The sequence below is a fragment of the Sarcophilus harrisii genome, chromosome 5 (assembly GCF_902635505.1).
Source record: "Sarcophilus harrisii chromosome 5, mSarHar1.11, whole genome shotgun sequence".
Taxonomy (NCBI): Eukaryota; Metazoa; Chordata; class Mammalia; order Dasyuromorphia; family Dasyuridae; genus Sarcophilus; species Sarcophilus harrisii.
This window is the reverse complement of record NC_045430.1, coordinates 266,513,416-266,530,369: the sequence shown is the minus strand read 5'-3', so window position 1 is coordinate 266,530,369 and position 16,954 is coordinate 266,513,416.

Genomic DNA, 16,954 nt, shown 5'->3' with positions numbered 1-16,954 from the left:
TTTGCCCCCTTCATTTTTGAAATCAAGCTAAGCAATGATTTATGTATTTTATTTTTATCTCCCCCCAAAATGAACTTTTGGTTTAATTAATTAGGTCATTTTTTTCCAATTTTATTAATATTTTCTTTGATTTTCAGGATTTCTGATTTGGTTGCTTAATTTGAAAATTCTAATTTGTTATTTTTCTAATTTTTTCCTTTTTCTTATTGATATTAACAATTAGAGATACATTTTCTCCTAAGCGCCATTTTGGGTACATCCCACAAATTTTGCTATGTTCTTTCATTGTTGTCATTTTCTTTAGAGAAATTATCAATTGTTTATATGTTTTGTTCTTTTACCCACTTGCTTTTTAATTATTAAATTATTTAATTTCCAATTCATCGTAATATCTCTTTTCACTGCCAATTATAGAACATCATTTTTATTGCATTATGACCTGAAAGGGATGCAAATACTATTTCTTCTTTTCTGCATTTGGTTGTGAGGTTTTATATCCTAATACATGGTCAATTTTTGTGTAGGTGCCAGGTACTCCTGAGGAAAAGAATAAAATTCCTTTTTATTGCCATTCAGTTTTCTCCCTAGACCTAATAATATCTAACTGTTCTAAAATTTTATTTACTTCCTTAACTTCTCTCTTGTTATTTTTTGGTCAGATGTATCTAGTTCTGAGACAGAAAAAAATTAATGTTCCCCTTTGTATAGTTTTATTGTCAATTTTTTCCTGTAACTCATTCAACTTCTCCAAAAAGTTAAATGCTATATACTATTTGATGCATATATTTAGTACTGATATGCTTATTATCTAGCAAGATATAGTTGCCTTCTTTATCTATTTTAATTAAATCTATTTTTGCTTCTGCTTTGTCTGAGATCATGATTGCTACTCCTGCTTTTTTGTGCTTTAGTTAACACATAATATATTCTGCTTCAACCCCTTACTTGTACTCTGTGTGTGTCTCTGTTTCAAATGCATTTCTTGAAACAACATTTTGTAGATTCTGCTTTGTTAATTCTTTCTGCTACCCACTTCTATTTTATGGATGAGTTCATCCTAATCACATTTATAGTTACGATAACTAACTGTATATCTCCCTCCATGCTTTTTTCCTTTATTTATCCCGCATCCTATGTTTTACTCCTAATCACCACTTTGGCCAATCTCCCATCCTTTCTGTTAGTCCTCCTCCCACACTCATCTCATCTATGTCCTTTTAACTTTCCTTATAGGGTAAGATAGTTATCTGTATCCAGTTGAGTGTGTATGTTAGTCCTCCTTTGAGCCAATTCTGATGAGCAAGGTTTAAACTTTTCCAGTCACTCCTACTTCCATCTTCCCCTTCATTATAATAACTCTTTCATGCCTCTTTTATGGGAGGATTAACCCAATTCTATCTCCCTCCTCTTTATTTTATTTTTTGGTGGAGGAGTGTCACATCAAAGTTACCTTTGCCATGTTTGTTTTTGATCCTTTACTCTGATGATCAGATGGTCCATCTCTCTTTCTGCTCATCCATTTCTTTAATGAGATCTCTTTAAAGATAGACTGTAAGGAAAAAAGAAACGGTAGATGAAGGGGAGACAGGGAAGGAAAGACTCTTGCAAACTGACTGTATTTAGGAGTTGGAGGGAAAAAAAAGCTAGTTAAGCAAGCAAATATAGAGCCACTAGAGATGGTGGAAGGCTGAAGGAAATTTTAGACCAACATCCAAATTCTCTCATTTTACAAATAAGTAAACATCTTCAGAATGACTAAATATACTTATTATAAGATCACAGAATTAGAATTGGAAAGTTCTTCCTAGATCATCTATATCCCAGCTTCTTCTTCTTGATGTGAGGTAGTTGTGACTTGCTCAAGTTCACCCAGCTAGGAAATGTTAAGTATCTGAGGCTGGATTTAAACTCAGATTCTCCTGACTCCAGGGCTGGGGCTCTATCCATGGTGCCTTCTTGGAGGTGATATTAAAACCTAGTCTATGATTTCAGAATCACTGCTTTTGCTTCGGGAGGAGCAGGATAATTCATCCTCAGTATGCAAAGGGAGGTGAAAAAATTCTAAAAGCAGGGTAGGGTCAGGACTGTTTTAGGCTTCAGAGAAATTAAGGAAAGGGATCACTGAGCAAAGGACATTGAATTGGGTTGAGCCTTGGACAAACAAAGAGAGGCTCTATTGATCTAAACATTTAAGAGAAAAAAAAAAAAAAAACTAGGTGGCAAGCGGCCAAATGGATAGATTGGAATTCAGAAAAGTATTCTGGGAGGCCAATCACAGTTCATTTAATAAAAGAAAAAAAAAAAAACATGCTGCAAAATGAGTGCCAAGATAATTGGGAGGAGGGGCAGGGCTGTTCATCCGCCCGAGGCTGTGACAGATTTATGCCAGGTGCCGTGTACATGTACAAGTAATAGTTCCTTCTGAGCATGATCAGTCTCTAGTTCAGAGGAGGTGGGTGTGAGTGGCAATATTTCTGGCCAGTTTTGTAACTTTATGTCTTTTGAAATACCTTTCTCCAATGGAATTATTGGGTTGATCCAATTTCTGACCAAATGGCCCCACCAGGCATTCCCTTGACCTTCCTCAATCTTTATTTGCAGGATCTAACCTGCCCTTGGCATCTTTTAAAATGGAACTTATTTTTGTACTCTCATTTTCTCTCCAAATAAGAAACAAAACAGAAAAATTCTTGCTTCTGTCACAATGTGTATATGAGAAGGTAGGGGAGGGGATAGGGAGAGGAAGACAGAAAACAGAGAATGGAACTGCCTTAAGGGTACGGTCCATTTTATGCTTTAATCTTTGAACCCCCAATTCCTAGCACAAGACCTGTAAATCATCCTTAATTTATTTAATGGGGAAAAAAGAGGGAGAGACAGAGCTAAAAGAAAAAAGAGGAGAAGGAGGAGGAGGAGGAGAAGGAAAAGAAGAAGAAAGAGAAGAAAAAGGAGGAAAAGGAGAGGGAGAAGAAGAAAGAGAAGGAGAAGAAAAAGAAGAAGTAAAAGAAGAAGGAGAAGGAGGAAGAGGAGGAGGAACTGAAGGAGGAGGAAGAGGAGGAGGAGAGAGAGACAGAGAGAAGCAGAGACAGAGACAGATAGACAGACAGACAGACAGACACACACACACACACACACACACACACACACACACACAGATTTTTTGGAGCATGTGTAATTCTGAAACCGCACCGAGCTCTTAATGGTACTGATTTAACACAAAGAAATGAGGCTGTTTCTGTGATCAGGTCTTTTTTTGGCATCTCTCCCAAGTTGCTAGTTTAGTTCAGCTTGTCCCACCACAAGCCTCCTGTTCAGCAGCTAAAGCTGCCCCTGCCAATGCTAAGGGTTTTTTTCTCTTTGTTCCTCTATTGTCGTATGATATTTTCTTAAATACCTGCTGGAGGCATAACAACAAATATAGATGTTTATTAGGTCCAGATCTCAGTCAATGTTTCAACTTGAAATCTCCAAAGGTTTCATTGGCAGTGATGAAATCCCACTGTATATATCTCAGAAACTCAGGGGGTTTCTGAGATATATATTCCTTTCCTTTAAAAAAAAAACAAAAAAATTTTTTTTGCTGTCTTTTGTTCTTACATCTATCATTTAGAAATAAGAAAGCTATCCCCACTTTCTCATTGTAGCAATTAAAACCAATGACAGACATGGGGTACCCAGTTTAAGAGTGTATACAATATTCTGCACCCATAATCCCCCCTTTCTAACAAAACAGTGGCCAAAACATGTGTGTCTGTGCTTATATATGTGTGGGGGTGTAGTATTGTATATATTTTTGTAGTCAGTTTCTTCAACTCGCACCTAGGGGTAATAATGCCATGTACCTCTCAGAATTTTTATGAGAATTAAATGAGACAATATTTTATAAAGTGTTTAACACTGTGAAGCATTGTGGGCACTGTAAAAATGCTATGAATTAGTAACAACAATGAAAAACAGGACAGGAGTCCTAGTGTTGGGAAGTTGGGGGGCATTTCATTTCGTGGAAAGAGTACTGGGTTGAAGACAGTCCTGAAGAAAAACTCTGGGCCTCATTTTATGCTTTTATTAAATGGGCTGAATTCAACTGAGCTAAGGTCCTGGGAACATCTAGAAAAATAAATGAGGATCCCAGAGAAGAGATGATGGCAGCCTCACCTCATCTTCATTTTGTGGATGGGATGACTAGACTGCAATATTGGAGAGGGGGACATAGTGGAACAAAATTCTGATTTTGCCAAAAAGCTCAAGTTGCTTTTCATGCTCTTCCTATGGACAAACATGAGAGAGCAGCATAATGAGAGTGATCCAGGATTAGTTGAACCACTAGACCCGAGTGTTATCATGGTCTCCTCTGTCAGTCTACTTACTTGTGGAAGGTTCCAAGAAACAACACTTGGCCGTTACATTTATTTATTTTTAAAATCATAGACAGAGGTATCAATGACAAGCTTATCAAGCTTGCAGATGACAGAAAGCTGGAAAGGCTAGCTAGTGTGACAGACTCAGGTTCCTAAATTAAGAACTAAAAGTTTTTAATAGACTAGAATTCTGAGCCAAATCTAATAGATGAAACATTTTAGAGATAAATATAAATCCTTATACTTGGGTTTAAGAAAACATCTTTACCATGGTTTACATGATTAGATAAACTTTCTGTGCCTCAGTTTCTGCACTCTAAAATAAGAAGGGTAGTTTAGATGTTTCCCGAGATTTCTCCCAGTTTGATAGTTAGGGATTACAAACTTCATCCTATAGATGAGGAAAGGTAAAAGAATTATACAACAGTGATAGTTCCCTTTCCATGATGCTCCAAGTGATTGCCAAGATATTCTTATAGTTAAAATCAAAGGTTTTTTTTTTTTTTTTTTTTTTTTTTTTTGTGTGTGTGTGTGTGTGTGTGTGTGTGTGTGTGTGTCATGGAGTCCTTTGACAGGTGGGTAAAACATATGAACCTCTTTTCAGAATAATGCTTTTAAAAAGATGAAATAAAATAAAATACATTGAATTATCAAGGAGATCAAAGATGAGTGAAAAGAAAGATTTTTTTCTTCCATCTTTTGAAGTCTTTGGGTGGTCTGAGAACTTCTGGTTGAGAAGCTTTACTCTAAATTCTATTCTATCTCTTCACAGATTCTGCTAAGATAGTAAAGGGCTACATCTGTGGCAACTCTTCCCTCAGAGCCATGTCTGTTACTACCTTTATTTACCTTACAGGGTGGGTGTGAGGAGTAGAAAGATGCCCAGTGACTCCATACAGAGTATAAGGATATTTCCAAAAAACACAAAAAAGCAAAAAAACAAAAAAACAAAAAGACCTACAAGACAAACCAAAAATCTCAGGGTTTTAATCATCCTCCCCAGCCTAGGTCCTCCCTGACAGCATTGTCCCATTCAGGAGCTGTTTCACTTCATTAACATAAACATGCACTGTATTTACATCATTTATAAACTGCTCCACTATCAGATTGTTTGGCCTCCTCTGGAGTGGTTACTGTCTATTATGTAAACAAATCATTCCTACGATTTATATAACTTGCATTATTTACCCAATAGACTGTGTAACTGCTCCAGATGAGCCGTTCGTGGCTGTCATGTGGTGAAAATCCATCTTCAGGCACTTTTGAAAACATGAGTCACTGTAGTCTTTTGTGTAAATCTCTCGCTAAGGAAATTTACAAAATGCATATTATCCTTTCAATGGCTCCTAATGCCTGCCTAGCAGGGCTGAAAGATTATTGCTTTGGCTTAATGCACTGGAAGAAAATGGAGCCTTTAGAAATGTTCCATGAATGCCAAAAAGAGGGGAAACAATGCTCAGCCCACCGCTGGTTGGGTAGGTGTGACTTGGGCCAGATCTTAGGGAGCAGTTCATAATAAAGGCCCGAGGACACACCGTCTACTGACCAATAACTGACCCGCATGTGTGTTCGCATGTGGGATGTTAGGTTCAAACTTGAAAATGTTGATTTTTTTTTCAGCAAGAGAAGGTGCTAGATGCTAAAGGAGACCAAGTTTCAAGAAAACTGACTGCTGCCCTGCTCTCGGAAGGTGCTCAGCTAACAGCAAAGGTGCTTGAAGGGGATGCCCCACTATGGTCAATTCAGGGAATCCTGTGATGAGAAAAGAGTTTCATAGTTATTCACAATGTGATGTCAGGTGGGTCCCTACATCTCTCCAAGTCTCAGTTTGCTCATGTGGAAAGTGGATTATACGATCTCTAAGGTCCCTCTCATGAGCTGCTGCTCATCCCAAGCAAGACCAACCTACATCCCAATGGAGGCTGGTTTATCTGACATGGAGTATAATTCTCACCTGTCTCTTCAAGGGCAAGTAGCATGGATTAGTGGACCACCTTATGCATCCCATAGTTTTGCTGAAGGACTAGGAAGCCAAAAGGAATTACACATGACATCCAGCTAGAGATCATTGTCATTGGGATGAGGTGGCTTTGAGCCCCTCAAAGATCTCCCTGGGTCTTAGACCTCCAACACTTTTTATGGATCACATCATTTCGTTTTCTTAGCCCATCGTCCAGCACATTGACAAGCACATGGTCAGTATTTAAATACTTAGGAAAATTGAAGTATTTTTTATGGGTAAGTTAGGACACAGGCAGCTAGAAAGCTCAATGAATAAATGCCAGACCTGAAATGAGAAGACACACTCAAATTCAGTCTCAGACACTTATTAACGTCTGACTGTGGGCAAGTCATTTAACCCTTTTTGTCTTAATCCATTCTAGAAGGAAGTGACAAAGGATGATAGTCTTTTTTACAAGAAAATCCCAAATGCAGTCACAAAGAGCTAGATATGATTGAAAAATGATTTAACAATAAAAGATGAGGATAGTCAGAAGTTCTGGTTCAAAACTTACTAGCTCAGTTGCTTTCTCTCCCTAAGCAGTTTCTTCATCCATAAAATGTTCACCTCAATCCTCTTCTCACTTCTATCTTCTGGCTCTCAGCGAAACCTGGTTCCCTCTTTATGATGCTGCTTCCTTGGCCACCATTTCCAGTGCTAAGCATTCTTTCTGTCTCACCCCTAATTTTTAGTAGGGAGATAGGATACTCCTTGTTTCCCATTGCCACTTCCAAACTCTCCTTTCACCAAAGTCACTCAACAATCTGTCTTCCTTTGAGGTTCATGTTGCATAAATTTAACTGAATTACTTCCAGGATTAAATACAAAGTCCTTTATTAACCTAGTCCCTTCCTACCTTTCAAGGTTTTCCCCTTCCCTCCCTTACCATCCCTTCCCCAAAGGAAAAATAAAACAGAATTATAAAATTCAAATATACTGGCCTTCTTGTCATTCTTCACCACAACCCTTTACCACCCAGCTTGTGTCTTTATTCTAGCTGACCCATGTGATTAGTATGCCCTTGCCTCTACTTGGTTTCCCTAGCTTCCTTCAACTCTTAGCTCAAAGCCCTCCTTCACTTAAATCCAATTCACTAGTATATTCCTCCCTCCCTTCTTTCTTTCCTCCCTCTCTCCCTCTTTCTTTCCCTCCTTCCCTCTCTCCTTCCCTCTCTCCCTCCCTCTCTTCCTCCTTTCCTTCCTTCCCTTTTTCCTTCCTTCCCTTTTTTCTTCCTTCCCTTTTTCCTTCCTTCCCTTTTTCCTTCCTTCCTTCCTTCCTTCCTTCCTTCCTTCCTTCCTTCCTTCCTTCCTTCCTTCCTTCCTTCCTTCCTTCCTTCCTCCCTTTCTTTCCTTTTTCCTCCCTTTCTCCTTCTCTCCCTTCCTTTCTTCTTACATGTAAAGACAATTTTCAACATGCATTTTTATAAAATTCTGAGTCCTAAATTTGTCTTCTTTTCTACAACAGTGAGCAAACTGATTTAGGTTATACATGTACAATCGTATAAAATATATTTCCACATTGTGATCGCATATTGTTGAAGGACTCTGAGAAAAGTGATCAAGAGAGGCAAGCTCAGGATTTTGAATGGTAGATGAGAGATTTCCCTGGGGGCATATATGTCTGAAGCAGTCAGCCTTTACCATATCCCTGACTTCCAGGGCTGACAATCCCAGACAGTGCTCAGAGGAGCCTCCCCCAAGATAATGTTCTCTTTGGGAATCAGCATCTTATCTTACTTCCAGCTGGAGAGAACATTTACTCTTATGTATTCTTTGGTGTCTTCTGATCTTTATAACCTTCAATTTCTATTTACTGCTTGCTTTGATAAAGAGGCTTGTAGCTATTCTTGATGGGGTTTTGTGTAACCAGTGTTTGGTGGAGGGAGAAACTAAGCTGTCAAGAGTAAGCTAAATATTACCCTCCTCTTGAGACCAATCAGAAAAAGTGTCTTTTATTCTGAACCTGTTGTACCCCCAGACGTGAGATCTTAGATGTGTAGTAGACAAAAATAATTCTAACCCCATAGGCCTCTTGGAGATAGGAGTGTGAAAGAGATTAACTGGCTAGGGTTCAGAATGTTGTTCTTCACGCACTACTATGCCAGTCACGTTATGAGCCTGGCCCGCAGCTTGCTCCTGCAAACAAAGGTGGAAATCCCAGTTTCCCCTGATCATGGGGTGGACCAGAGTTTGGATCAGGTATTTTTTGGTGCCATATGTGAGCCAAGAGAAATTATCATCACAAAGTGCTGACAATAACGATTTCTGTACAAATAATTATGTATTTTATCAGTTACAATAGGTAACATCTGTGATGCTTTATTTGGTCACCCTTATCAATGTATTTTTGATTCAGTTCTGTACTTTTGGCCCTCCTTAGCATCTAGGATGCACAGAGGATAGACCCCGGGTCTTGGGCACAGCTGTGTGACACTGGGCAAGTCACTTAAACCTGTCTGTCTCAGTTTCCTCATTTGTAAAATGAGCTGAAGAAAGAAATGACTAACCACTCCAGTATCTTTGCCAAGGGAAATCCCAAATGGGGTCACAAAGAGTCGGACATGATTGAAACTATGAAGGACAACAACAGTCCATTCTAATGCTCTCTGAAATAGCATTAATCCTTGGGGGATGAGAGGAGGTTAGACAGGGAAAGAAAGAAAAGTTCTGAAAGTTTTGTTTTTAAAAGTCAGTTAGTCAAAAGACACTTACAATGGGTCAGGTACTGTAAATGTGTAGGATACAAGAAGTGTCATAAGACAGGCTCTGCCCCCAGGGAATTCACTCTGTTTGGGGAGATAACCAGCAAAGGAGTAGGTACAAAAAAGCTCTCTCTGTCTCTGTCTGTCTGTCTGTCTGTTTCTCTCTCTCTCTCTCTCTCTCTCTCTCTTTATATATATATATATATATATATATATATACATACATACATACACATATGTATTTGATAAATAGGAAATAATTGAGAAAAGGAAGAGGGGATGGGAAAGACCTCTGTAGAAGGTCTGATTTTAGATGGAACTTTAAGGAAGCCCAATAGATGGAGATGAAGAGAAGGAAGAAGAGGAAGAGGAGGAACATTCCAGGCCAGAAAGGACTAGTCTTGGAGTTAGAAGAATTAGATTCAAGGCCAGGATTGTGTACTTTGTAGCTGTGAGACCTTGGACAAGTCACTTTGTCACTTGCAATGACTCATTTTCCTCATTTGTAAAATAGGTACAATCCCATTTCATAGTTCTAATTACATTAGTTGACATTTTTACAGTGCCATACGCTTTGTATGATCCCATTTGGTTCTCAAAGCAGTTCTTCAAGGTTCCTGTTCCCAGTATCTTTAGTCTCCTTTCATTGAGGAAGAGACTGAGATCAAGGAGCTTGCCAGGAGCCTCCGAGTTCCCCAGGCGAGATGCAAGCCCCCAGTCCAGCTATTTTTCCAGGATGCCTGCTGCCTGACAATACCTACTTCATAAGGTGTAGGAAGGAAAATGCTTTGTGAAGCTAGAGGCACAACAGTATGGGAGCTGTTGTTTTGAATGATGATTATTTGTTCTCATAGAGCAGCTGAGCTGCCGCTATCCTCTGGACTAACAGGAAATATTGCAGAAAGTTTGAGAAATCCTCCCCCAGATCACCGGAGGCCAAAGATTCAGAGCCAGAAGCAGTTCAACCACCTCCTGTTACAGGTGCCAAGTTGCTTAGATAGTAGCAAGTGGCAGAGCCAGGATTCAAATGCAGGTCAACTCCAAATCTCTAATTTTCCATGGGGCCATATTGGAATCGGAAAGAAGGAAGGAAGTATAGCCCCAGGCTGACAATGTGCCAGTATGGGACTCTCTCTTTATTGGGGGAGATCAATGCTCTTTTCTTGCATTAGGTGGGAATGGGGGGCAGAGAAAAAGAAAGAGAAGAAAAGAAAAAGAAGAGTGTTTTTCACTCTTTTTTTTCTTGGGAAATTTGATTTTGGTGATTTCTGGGTTCCAGAATCAAAAGCAAAGATGGAAAGAGCCAGTTCCATATCAGGTTGCTGAAGGAAGAAAAGACTCTTGGGAAGAAGCTGATATGAAGGGAGCTGGCAGTCTCTGTCAGATTTCTGTGCCCAGCTTCCTACATTAGAAACCTGGGAGAGTTTGCCCTTAAAGGAGATCTAGGACTCTCTCAGTGGAGCCAACTTACTTTACCCCCACTGGGAGAACTCCTTTACTTCTTATTATCTATTTTCTCTGATTTAATTTTTTTTTTTTTTTTTTTTTTTTTTTTGCTATCAATTTGGGTAAATGGGTTTCTTGGCTGCATGCTATGTGCCTTTGTTGTAAAATTGATATTTAGTGGAAAGGAATCAGGCCTTGTATAGAAAGCTCCGAGATCTGATTTTTTCACCAAGGAGCCTGATTAGATTGAACCTGAAAATCACATCCCCTAGACTAATTATATTTAAGAGAGAAAATGTAATTATAACCTGTTACTTCCTTGCTCTGAGGAGGATAGAGTGGCTAAGCTATTAGTCTCAACCTCCTGTTTTCCCTCTTGGTAGGAAGAAAAACCCCTCTTGGAGATAGATAGGAGAAGAAGAGGCTAGGGGTGTCTGTTCTGCCTCCTTTCAAGCCATCCAATGACACCTTTATGCTACATAGGAGGGGGATATTCATCAACATACAAGCATTTATTAAATGGCTACTATGTGTCAAGCTCTATGTTAAGAACTTTGCAAAGATCATCACATTTGATCCTGATTAGCAAGTATTATCATTATCTTTTCCATTTTACAATTAGGGAAACTGAGGTATAGAAGTAAAATGATCTGCCAGAATCATATAACCTGTATGTGACTGAGACAAGATTTGAAAATTCAGGTCTTTCCAATTCCAGATTTGATATAAATAATTGTCCAGTCTTGCGGTAAATCAATCCTTGTTTTTTTTTTTTTTTCTTTTCTTTTATAGTCATTAAAAAAAAATTGAAGATTGAAAGCAAGGCCATTTTCTTTGTAATATCTGCTGAGTGAATTGCACCGATGTTTATTCCAGTCTGAAACTTTGTTGAAGCTCTATTTGGCTAAAAGAATCTGACCACGATTGAAAGGATCAGGGAAAAACTTTTCTTAATGACATCTGAGTGACTGGTGACAGAATCAACACACACACTTCTCATAAGTCATTGAAATAGCACCAAATGATGAATAAGACACATACAATATTGAAGCCCAAACCTCTTCCACATTTCCATGCTTCTCCAGAGTTTAATTTAAATCAGCCCCTCATCCTCATGAGAAAGTGCCCTTACAGGGCTCCAGCACCTGAAAACAATACCTCAGCCCTGAATTGGATGCTCAGCTCACTGGCATTTAGAAATGGGAAATGAAAATGAATGACAAACGAGACGAAAGAACAAGGAAAAAAATATTCATATCTGCCTATTCCCTGGCAACCAATTATGTCCCACAGGGAAAGCTGAAATTGCTTTTCTTTGGCTGCTGATGGGGTCCGCATTGGTAAGTCATTGAGAAAAGAAATAGGAGTTTCCAGATCCCTATAATTATGGAACTAAACAACAATTGGGAGATTTCACAGGTCTTCCTGTTTACTTTGTCTTCCCCCTTTCGCCTCCTCACAATGACAAACAGGACAAAGGGTGGAAGAGTTCCAGGAGGAACTTTTTATTCAGGGTTCCATCAGCACAATTCCCCCCCCCCCATCCATTTCTTAGCTTTTTGTGAAAGACACTACCCAGAAACATCTCCCTATTGTTTTAATTATGCTAATTAGCTTATTGAACACCAAGACACACATTATTTAGTGGAAAATCAATCTCTGATCGTTCTTGTGTCCGCAGTTTAAGAGAAAGACCAGCCAGCCACTTCCTTGTCTTATCCAGCATTGTAGTTGGGCCTTGGCCACAATTAGAGGGAAGAAAGTCTAAGTAAGATACAGGGAGACCAGGAGTTTTAAGGGTTGAAGTGAATGATGAACCACAGATTCTTTAATCTGGGGATTAAAGCAATTCAATGGTAGGGGAGAGAGATCAGTTGTTGTTGAAGTGTTCATGTTTTACTCTTCATCACCCCATTTGGTATCTTCTTGGCAATGAAACTGGAGTGGCTTGCCATTTCCTTTTCCTGTTCATTTTACAGATGAGGAAACTGAGGCACACAGGGTTAGGTGACTTGCCCAGGGTCACATGGCTGGTACATCTCTGAGGCCAGATTTAAATCTTCCTGACTCCAGGCCCAGTGTTCTGTGCCACCAAGTTGCCCTCTCTTACTTAAACTTTCCTCAAACTCATAGGATGAGTCTCAAAGTTTACAAAACTCTTGCTTATGGCAGAATCCAGTTTAAATGATTAACAAAATAAATACAGTACAGAAAAGTAAGGATTTGAATCCTGGTCCCTTGACTGCAGTGCCCTGATCATTAACCTTATAGTAAATATATCAATATATTTACTGATAGACCCATTGTGGCTTCCCAAGAAGGGAATGATCTCCTATAGATCACCCTTCTTGGATCAAGATTCAGGTTGTTCATCTTGGACACCTTTGGGAATTAATGTTAGGCTTGCACCATTTGCTGTGACTGGCCAACTTTCTTTGAAGTCACAGACTTCTGTTTGGGGTGAATTTTGACCTGTTTGGGAGGACCTAGTTAGTAAGGGCCTTGGGACAGAGGGGAGGAGATCATGAGTGAGCTCACACTTGGAGGAAGGCTGGGGAATTGCTTCTCCTGTTACTCCCTGAGGTGTGGTATGAAGAGATTTTCTCTTGCTTTCCTGCCCAGGCTTCGAAGAGATCAAATAACCAGTGATTCATGTTGTTGTCATAGAAAAGAGTATGGAGTTATCTGATAGAGTAGCCAATGGTTTAACCACATGTAGCCTGGGCCAAATGCCGGGCTAAGAGGAACCAGACAAAGCTCTCCAAGGGGACTGAATGAATCCAAGAGCCTCCCCCTGCTTCCTGGGAATTGGAAGGTCCCCTGACTAGAAAGAGATGGATAATCTCAGCTTCTCTCCAAGGGGATGACCTTGGAAAACAATCAAAAGCAAACATGGTCTCATGCTTAAATCATTGCTTAAGAGATGGCTGTTGAATGAATGGATGGGTGCCAGTTCTATCATAACTTCCAGACCTCTTACCTGTAATTCTCCCTTCCCCTCCTCTGAGTTCATCCTGTAGCTTTGTTATTGTTCATTCCCCACCTTTGCTTTTAAAATATATCTATTGGATCATCTACATTTTGTCCATTTCCTTTTCTCTCTGCATAGTCAGTCCTTTGCAGAGAGCACAAACTGGGGGGAATTAAGATAGTAAGGAGGTGACTGGTTAATAGTAAGTAAGAGTAATAGTAGGCACATAACAATCTGTGGGAAGATTGCTAGGTGCAATGCACTGGGTGAGCCCAAGTATAAAACCTATTTACTATCATGGGATTATAGGATTTAGAAGCAAAGGGACTTTGGGGTCTATTGTACAATCCCTTCCTTATAAGGAGAAGGTGGGGGTGGGGTTGGGGGTAATAACTTGACTGAAGTCACACAGATTGTACCCAGATTTGAGTCAGTCTTCTAAGGTCAAAACCAGCCATGAATAATAATAGCTGGCATCTATAGTGGGCTAAGTTCATTGAAAAGTATAGTCTCAAGATGTAGATGACCTGGTCCTGAGGACTTTTTCCCCCTTTATATTCATGAAAAATATTTATTATTATTATTATTATAGATTTTTACATACAAAACGTATGCATGGGTAATTTTTCAACGTTGACCCTTGCAAGGCCTTCTGTTCTAACTTTTTCCCTCCTTCCCCCACCTCCTCCCCTAGATGACAGGCAGCCCCATACATGTTAGACATGTTAAAGTATGTTAAATACAAAATACAATAAAAAATAAATACAAAATATGAATACATATTTATACAGTTATCTTGTTGCAGAAGAAAAATCGGATTTAGAAAGGTAAAAATAACCTGGGAAGAAAAAACAATGCAAGCAAACAACAACAGAAAGAGTGGAAATGTTATGTTGTGGTCCACACTCATTTCCCATAGTTCTTTCTCTGGGTATAGCTGGTTCTGTTCATTACAGATCAATTGGAACTGGTTTGGATCCTCTCATTGTTGAAGATGGCCACATCCATCAGAATTGATCCTCATATAGTATTGTTGCTGAAGTGTATAATGATCTGAGGACTTGTTAATAAGTGATAGAAAGAGCATTGGATTTGGAAAACTTGGGTTCTTTCTAGTGCTGCTCTGGCCCTACCTAGCTGTGTGGAATTGGGCCAGTCTCTTGACCTCTCCAGGCCAGATTCATTGGTGTGTTGTGTGTCTCAGATGAGATCATGTACTTGAAAGCTCTTTGAAGCCATCAGACCCTATCCATCTCATTTTGGGGTCAATGAGAAACAAAGAGGCAGGACACGGATCAGGCCTTCGGTTTATCCTCCCTCAAGGCTGAGGTTTTAAAAAAAAGAATGGGCTCATTGTCATTTCTCTCTATTAGTTTTAGTCCAGCAATTTATCAGATACAAAAGAAGCATGGATAGCAGCCGGGGAGTACAGGAAGCCAGGGCAAGGGAAGTTTCTGGTTCTGAATGGAGGAGGGGAAATATCTTCACAGTATAGTGTCCCATCTGGGGCTACTTCCTCAATCTCTCTCATATTGGGGTGGGAGGAGGAATCTGCAACTCTTCCTGCCTCAGTGTTCTAGGGATGTCTGATGATTTCCCCCCAGTATTGCTGCTAGAAAGGCCCTCCCCACCCCATCTGATGTACTCCCCAGTCAGGCACATATAGATTAAACAGTTGGAGCAAAAAAAATATTTCTCCCCCCCAAAACAAAATCTGATATGCATTTTCCTACAAACCCCCTTTCATATTGAATCCAGAAAAGCAGAAACTTAGAAGCACATGTAGCCAAAAGATAACTCACTCTTACCTCCCTGTAATTGGAAGTCTCTTTTTCTCCTCTTTGTGAGGTCTTAAGAAGCTCTCCTTTTTTCACTTCTTAAATCTAATTAATACTATTGCACAGAGGGACCTAGGATTTGTACATACCGCATATTTTATTGAATTTCTAATTCGATTAAAGAGGGATTCTTACCTGATGAATGTAACAGGGCAAAGGACAGCTTGTTAGTTACATCTGCTTTGTTATCTTACACATTTCTTGTACTGGGATCAGAATTGGAATTGGAATTGGAAGGGACCTTAGTTAGTCCAAACTTATCATCACAATGATCAACAGCACGGCTCTAAGCTTGGTAAAGCACTTTGGTATATAGATGTCATTTGTTTTTTACAACAACTGTGGTGAGATAGATACTATTTTACTCCCGTTTTACAGATTAATAAAAGAACACTAAGGCTGTGAGATATTGAATGACTTGTTCACACAACATTCAAGAGGTCATGTTGCTGGATTGATGGGAACAGGTCAGAGTGTAAAGTATACAATGCCTGGAAAAGTCAGAGGGAGCCAAGCTATGAGCTCTGGGGGCCCATCCAGTACTGAGATTCTGTGATATCCTAATATTCTCTTGCCAGGAGGAGAGGGTCAAACAAACTAATTTATCCTGAGGAATTATATATTTTATCCTTTACTCCCTGCCCTCCCCGCCCCACCCCCGAGAGCTATTTGCACTTTAAAAAATGAATAGAAGAATGGGAATGTTTAAATTAAAGCAATGAACAGCTAATAATGGGATTTCAATCAACAGCCATCAACTTATTTCAAAAAGAGGAGAGAAGGAGGAAGGTGCAAGGAAGCAGCATCGTTCAGTGCAATATGTGCTGGGCCTGGTGTCCAAATAAATGGGCTAGAATCTTATCAAATACTCTCTATGTGACTCTGAAGAAGTCCCTGGCCATCTATGAGCCTCAGTTTCCTCATCTGTAAGGTACTGGGGCTAGACCACTATGACTTCTAGGGTACCTTTCCAGTCTGAATTGATAATGTGGTACAATACTGACCCCCCCTTGTAGGAAAATGCTTTGTGTCCATTAAGCCAAGCCATTGCCTTCAATAACTGAAGACACAGATAAATTTCTTGTCCACTGGTTCAATGATGGTATCACAGGAAAGCTTTGAAAAAAGACCAAGTTGGGATCTGAGGATGTTGGTTCATCCCCACTCCACCATCTCATATCATGGTCATTGCTGAAAAGAATCCAAGCCAGAGTTGTAGAAGAATGGGGTCAGTCCACCTGCATGGCTGCATGTGCATTCTAAAGTTTCTACTTTTCCTGGATTCAGTATGAGAGGGGATTTGTGTGAGTGTGTCCCAGATTTTATTGGGGGGGGAATATAATATTTTTACACCAACTCTTCAGTGGTTTATCCATCATGTCTGACTCTTCCTGACCCCATTTGGGGTTTTTGACACAGATACTGGAGCAGTTGGCTGTTTCCTTGTACAGCTCATTTTACAGATCAGGAAACTGAGGCAGAGTTAAGTGTCTTGCTTAGGTCACCCAGCTAGTAAGTATCTGAGACTGAATTTGAACTCAGAAAAATGAGTCCTGGTTCCAAATCCAGTGCTCTGTGCATATGGTGTCCCTTAGCTGCTGTAGAGAGTCACCTAGAGAGGGCTACTTTGCTCTGAAT